Source organism: Dendrobium catenatum, unplaced genomic scaffold (assembly GCF_001605985.2).
Source record: "Dendrobium catenatum unplaced genomic scaffold, ASM160598v2 fragScaff_scaffold_655, whole genome shotgun sequence".
NCBI classification, from domain to species: Eukaryota; Viridiplantae; Streptophyta; class Magnoliopsida; order Asparagales; family Orchidaceae; genus Dendrobium; species Dendrobium catenatum.
In genome coordinates, this window is record NW_021319117.1 from 1,010,736 (window position 1) to 1,018,247 (window position 7,512).

A 7,512-nucleotide genomic window follows, 5' to 3' on the forward strand; every position below is an offset into this window, starting at 1 on the left:
GAAAGACTCCTATTCTCCTCTTGAGTCACAATATTAGGAATGAAATAATGATCACCAATGGGAATAGGACAAAAATCATTATTAAGATGATTTTGAAAAAAATTAATCGCAAGATTAGTAATCTCATCACCATTCTCGGTAAAGGAACCATCCACACGAGCAATTTTATGAATACCATTAATAGCACACTTTTTATTAACCAAAGCATGAAAATAACTAGTGTTATTGTCCCCTTCCACCAAGTGTTTAATAGCAGCCTTTTGTTTCCAATAAATCTCTTCTTGACATTGAAGTTTGCTGAGGTCCATTTTGGCCTCATTAAGGACAGCAATATTAACAACTGTTGAATCAGTTTGACAATGATCCTTAAGAACATTAATCTTCTCTTCCACCTCCTTAATATTGGAAAAAATATTTTTGAAAACATTCTGGTTCCACCAATTCAAAACCATCTTTAACCTTTTTAACTTAGCCTAAAGCCTAAGCATGCCAGTAATAGAGTTATCGGGGAAAATAAGAGCAGACCAATTAGTTTGAACAACATTAAGAAATGAATCATGAGTTAACAACATATTATGAAATCTAAAACAAGAATTCAAATCCACCATATTAAACTTGACATTAATAAGCAGAGGGGAATGATCAGAAAGCGTACGACTCAAATGCACCACTTTAGAAGAGTTAAAAACATTAATCCAAGCATTATTAAAAAGAACTCTATCTAACCGTTGCCAAAGATGACCCCGATTCCAAGTATATTTGTTACCAGAAAAGCCAATATCAATAAGATTACAATTCATAATCATATCATTAAAGTCCTCCACGGATTGGTAAATAGGATGAGAGCCCCCAACACGCTCAGTAGGATTAGTAATGGTATTAAAGTCACCACCAACCAACCAAGGCAAAGTGTAAATACTATGAAAATTATCAATTTGGTCCCACAAGATTCTCCTAGAAAAATGAGAAGAAGCAGCATAAACAAAAGAAGCAACACATTGAAAGTTCAAGGATTCAATATTACAATGAAGCACTTGAGGAAAATTCCCAATAACATCAATCCTAACAAAATCTTTCCAAAAAACCCAAATTTTGTTTGCAACATTAGCAAAAGCATGCTTAAAACCCAAAACTTTAGCAGTATTCAAAAGTTTATCCATAGAAATGAGAGGTTCAAGCAAGACAAGCATAGAAATATTATGAATACGGCAAAAATTTTTAACCAGAAGTTTCGAGGAAGGACACCCAATCCCCCTCACATTCCAAATAATCATATTAAACATAAAAAAGAAAATTATTGAAAAGTATGTGAGCGAATAATCCTAGGCAATTGCAAAATAATGTTTCTTGGTTTTCTACCTCTCTTTCCACGACCTTTAGAAAAGCTCAAATCATTATCCTCTCTAGCATAGCATTTAACATTAATTTCAATTTCCGTATCAGTAAAGACATCACAGTGATAATGATTTCATTGTTCATCTCACCCCCTGACGGATCCAATGCTGAATTATCACCTTCCAAAAATAAGACACTATCCTCCACAGTGGAAATGTTCCACCGTCTTTGATCTGACAAAGAAATATCAGGATCATCATTAGTAAGAGGAGACTCATCAAGATTAACAGTAGAATTGCAAGAAACAGTAGTATTAACATTGTTATGACTCGTCAACAAGGGTTTGGAGGAAACTGCTTCTCCCACATCAAGAATAACAACCAAAATATCAGAACTGTTAACGATTTCAGCATTAACCCACTTATCTTGATCTAAAATATTATTAGCACCTTGTAAAGCAAGACTAGAAGGAATCTGCACCACAATTCCTTCAGAAACCACGTCATTATTAGAAGGGATGGAACTAATAACAGCCGGTTTAGGAGCATTAGATAAAAAAGTGTTATGAATGACATTCTCTTCCCCCTCATTGCCGTAATTAACAGTACCCAGATCCTGAATGGCAGGACCAACATTGACCTCCAAAGGGGGAATTGGCACATGTAAAACCTTACTAACAACATTTTCATTAACTTTTGGCATACTTTTCTCCTTACGCAAATTAGGATTTAAAAGAAAACATTCATTTATCACGTGATCGTGCATCTTATTACAGTGAGAACAAAATATAGGTAAATTTTCAATTTCCACCTTTTGAAAGTAACCATGCATTTCAGATCCTAACCATATTTCGGGTAGATGTTTTTTCGTCACATCCAATTCAACAAAAACTCTAGCCACCGAAGGTCTCGAAAGAGAAGCAGTAGCTTGATCTGTCTGTAATGGCCTACCAAACACAGAAGCAAGACCAAAAAGAATGTACGAATTAAAAAAAATGCAAATGAATGTTCGAAAAAGCTATCCACATCGTGGCAATGGGAGACTCCTCCCTCACATCAAAATTCGGTGACCATTTAAGTAGCCTCATTTGACAACCCTGGATGTAGCAAGAACGACAAGAAAAAATGCGGCTACAGTCTAAATCATTAGACAATTGAGTAGCTATATGTTTAGAGTCTAACAAACCAACATTAAAGGAACCTGAGAGTTTCAAACCATGAAAAAAATTGCAAATAACATCCAAATTCGGCCTCCGTAACATAAACTTACCAACGAGAGTGATTGAAAAGGGAGCAGCCAGTTGCTGAATAATAGCATCATCGAATAAAAGAGCAGGAAAACCCTTAAAAGAAGCATGCACAAATTGGACTTTCGAAGCCGAAGAAGATGAGCCACCAGATACAACATCCTTAAAAGATTTGGTTTTATTAGTAAGGACCGGAGGAACATCTGGGGTAGACCACGTCGGAGACGTCATTGCCCCCCCCACCCAACGAAAGCAAAAAAACAACCTCAAACCACCAAAAAGTTGGACACCGAGAAAAACAGAGTAAAAAAGCAGAGAAACCACCGACAAGAGGGTCCAGAGAAAGGAACGCGTTTACCAGTGAAGAGGCGAAATGAGGAAGGCAGGAAGATAGATCGGAACCTTAACTAAGAGCCTCGACCAGCGAAACATCGAAATCGCCACAAAATCGCCCCAGGCGCTTATATGAGGTAGCTAATTTAGTTATTATCATTATTAATATAATTATCTGTATAAATATACATATGTTTTTATAAAATTATATATATTTAAAAAGAAGAAAAAAAGGAAAATAAAAAAGGAGTAATATTTAAAAAAGAAGAGTTTCAAAAAATATATATAGTTTGTGCACTTTGTAAATCCAAGAGCCCATCTTTGATGCTTGCAGTGCGACAAAACAATCAGCTATAAACACTTTTGTTAGTGTGGTGGGAGAAAGTGTGTCGCGGTGCTCACAATGAAGTAGGAGATCCAAAATCCCCATTTCTGTATTTGAGATGCATAAAAAAACTGCCTATATGTGCTTTTATTAGGCTTGGTGGGATGGAAACCTGGTGCGATGCCTACGGTAAGCTGGGATTACTTAAAAAGTACCCTTGAGTTGGGGAAATCCAACCATGTTTTTTTTGTGTGTGGTGGGAATGAAGAAACAACTGTGGTTTGTGTTTATGGACACCTACCATACATGCTTTTATATTATGGTGGGAGGCCCAGACTCATGTAGTTTTTTCCTAAATATTGGAGACGTCGGGTGGCTACCAGATTTTCTAGTGACAGGGGACTTAGACTTAAGCAAACGTCGATGAAATTTACTTAAATGAACTTGAAAAAAATTTGAACTTAACTAATTACTATAAATTGAGCAGAGGTCGTGTGGATTCAAGCTCAAATAAACTAAGTAGAGGACTTGAACTCAAGTGAACATGCACATTAAACCTAAAATGAATTCAAATTCAAACTTGAATTTAATGATCAAAAGGAACCTCAACTTAAATCAAACTTGAATAATAGGAGACTTGAACAATCTATAAGGAACATGTAATGATCATGACCATTCACACACAAGCATATGTTGAGGACTTATGGTGAACAAGATAATACACAAACAAGCAAAAATGAGTGGCAAGATGGTGGTAGTGAAAATCATAATGCATTCAAGAAGAATACCTAAAAGCTAGTGCACAAACAATACTACTTAATGGTGAAATAAATACATTGAATCATTGTAATCAAAGTGCAATATGAGATTCTCATATGTGGAATGTGAAGAGCACATCATGAATGTAGAAAAATCTTCTTCGTCAACAATAATTAAATCTCAAGTAGATGTAGTGAGCTCCCTACAAGTACAAGGGGTCAATATGCAATGAACATGATAATTTAACGCATATAGGATACATGCGATGTACTACTTGTAAGCATTTGTGGATGAATAATAATTTTCATAGCAATCAACATATTAAGTGAAACAACAACCATCCATGTTGAATTTAAAGTCGTACTAATCACCGTAGGAAGCTCTTCTATGAAGTATAGTGCTTACGGGTAATAGCTAGCTAGAGATCTGAAACACATACAGTAGTCCAAACATAAATAATATCAAGCCACTACAAAGATCCTTTGTGAATAATATCAAGGAAGCCAATATACAAGTAAGTGCACTCAAACTTTCAAAGTGTACGAACTCCTCTAAGCCACTTTAAGAGGCGCTTCATTCATGCGATAACCGGCCTATCTACAAATAATGACAGTGAAGGTATTGCCAATGTGATAGATCCTATGAGGACTCAAATATGTGACATATCTTTTGTGATTAAAGATAGGAGAGTGTGGCGAATGTGAATACTTATTAAAAATAGTGAAACATTTGTTATATACACAACGACACACCCATATGTGTTTCCCAATAGTAAGTTGTAATTGTTATTATACTCCTATGATCTACCATTGTTTAATGGCCATCAAATACGCTGATCTCCTACAAGCCAAGGGCAGATGATATATACTAAATACAAATGTCTATGGGTTCTTGTATGAAGCATGTTATATGCTCAAAATATCATCCACGAACAAAATTTTAAATGACTATAGCAAATGTAAATCCCAACGAGCTGTCATAGAAGGTTTGTTGTATACCCGGTGTGTGAACCAAAAATAAAATGCTGAATAACTTTAAAAAAATATAAATGACTGTGACCACGAACAAAGGTAACATGCGAATGTAGTCATCAATAAACAAATAAGGAGATTCATTAATGCATTTGCAATCTACTTGTAAAAAGCGACAAGTAGTGCACGACACTCTACCTGTACGAAATGGGCAAAAAAATATAGTATGACGTCACGCCACTAGATCTACAATATTCATATAAGCAGGCAAAAGATGTCTACAAGCTTCAACTCCATGCCGCCTGATTTATAATACTTATATAAGTAGATAGAAAGCATCTAGACGCTTCAACTCCATGCCACCGGATCAACAACATCCATGCAACCAGATAGAAGGTGTTTATAAATATTTTAGGAATTTTTTCGCCCATTGTAATATGCATACACATAGATACATAGATAGGGATATAATCGCATGACCCATATAGGCCCCAACAAGCATGTCACATGAACACACGTGACTTCTAGGGATGTTGCGCGGGTTAATAAACTTGAACTTGATCCTCCTAAATAGTTAAATTGGAGTTAACAAGGTTTAACAAGTAATTATAAAATGCCTTGAAATATCTGCATGGGCCCCGACGAGCATGTAGTAAAAACATACGTGATATCTAGGGATGCTGCTCGGTTTATTAAATGAACTATTATTCTAGCTTGATCCTTCAATATGGATAAATAGGAGTTTACATAGGTCGAATTATCAAGCACATATATGATCATGGTGTCAAATAGAATATCTATTTTATTCATTCACGTAAAGCCTTCAAGGTCTATGATAAAAGAAATTCATCAATATGAACATAAAGCCTATGGACCCAATCATCTTCCGACAACTTGAAAGAGTCGACAATGTTTAATCCATAAATAGAAATGACCCCAAACACCTCGATGATGGCTGTGTAGAATGCTTGTCTCAACCGGAGGTGTTAATTCAAATAATCAAAATTTCATTGAAATACCCACAAAAGCTTAAAATTCTAAATATTAAACCCAAATTATTCAAATTGAAATAAACTATCAAAACACTTAAAGAAAAATTCATGTATCCTCCGTAACTATTTATCGGTGGACAATTTGAAAACTACTTCAGCTCATAAAGAGATAATGCCTAGTAAAAAATATCATTTTGATCCATTTTCAAATAATCTCCTGCTAGTAAGAACGTGGCATGTATCATTTAACTAACACTGTAAGATAAACAGTTATGACCCGGGGCCCTTTGAACATAGTGGTTTTGCCGCCAAATGGCACCATGAGATAATGAATATGGCCAGAGCCAATATTTTCCTTAGAGGAATCAAATCCTTGATATATGAATCAATAAGATATAATTGATAAGGCATATAGCCCTCTGTTAACTAAAGTGGATTCAAATTTATCCCATTAGACAAACATCCACCATAGGTCTACAAGGTAACCTTGGATGAATTAACCAATGGTTGTCGACAAGAATCCTTCTGTCAAGTTGGGTCGACTACCAACTCTGACTAAGTAGACCAGGGATCCTAATGACCAGGGACGAAGAAAACATGGGAACATGATTGGGTCTATCATCTATGCCCCCACCATCCATTTTAAGTATAAGATGATAGAATTTTAAATTTAAAATATCAAACCTTAAATCCCCAAATTCCAAAAGCCTGATGCTGCTACTATATGCCAGATAACATGTAGTTCTATATATATGATTGATGACTAGCCTTAATCGATCGAAAGTTCTCTCTCATAATTGAGAGGGGTAATTAACTATAGGGGATTGCGCCTATATAAAACAAGAACTCATATCATAAAGTCCATGCAAAATGAGGGCGAAATCTCTGAGTAGTGTTATATATAAAAATTCATTTGCATTCCAAAAATTTATCCCAGAACTTAATCCGCGCGGGAGGTCGGAGCCGAATTTTTGGAGCCCGCAATCCACAACCAAGACCATGGCTACATCCACTTCTCTAATTGGCATCTATCATTACCGTATATATATATATATATATATACTTCAAGTTGTTATGTAGTAGTTGCTCTTTTTTTTTTCCTGAAAAACTTGCAAGGAAACCATTAATTTCTTCACAATTATGATTTATAAATCTAAAGCCGTTTTCTTTTTGTGGTAGAAATAAAGACAAAACTTGGAAATAAATTATTAAAAAAAATTCTATAACATATACATTGCTCTACTGTTTTCTATTGTGCTGAATAAAAGAGGTACTTGTTTGATTAATAATAGTCAATCTTTATGCAATCAATAGTGAACTGGTAAATCAACATAAACCAGTTTTACCGAATTAATTGTAATTTAAACATAAAAAACGTAGTCTCATTCTTTCAAACAGAAATGTATAATGAATTTAATTTTACTGGGGAATTTACTTAAGCCACATTCATCTATTTGAAATCAGCATCACAAGCTATTTACTGGGGTATGTGTAATGAACTTAATTACAACTATGATTTCAAAACCAATCAAGTAAAAGACGCTGTTACCT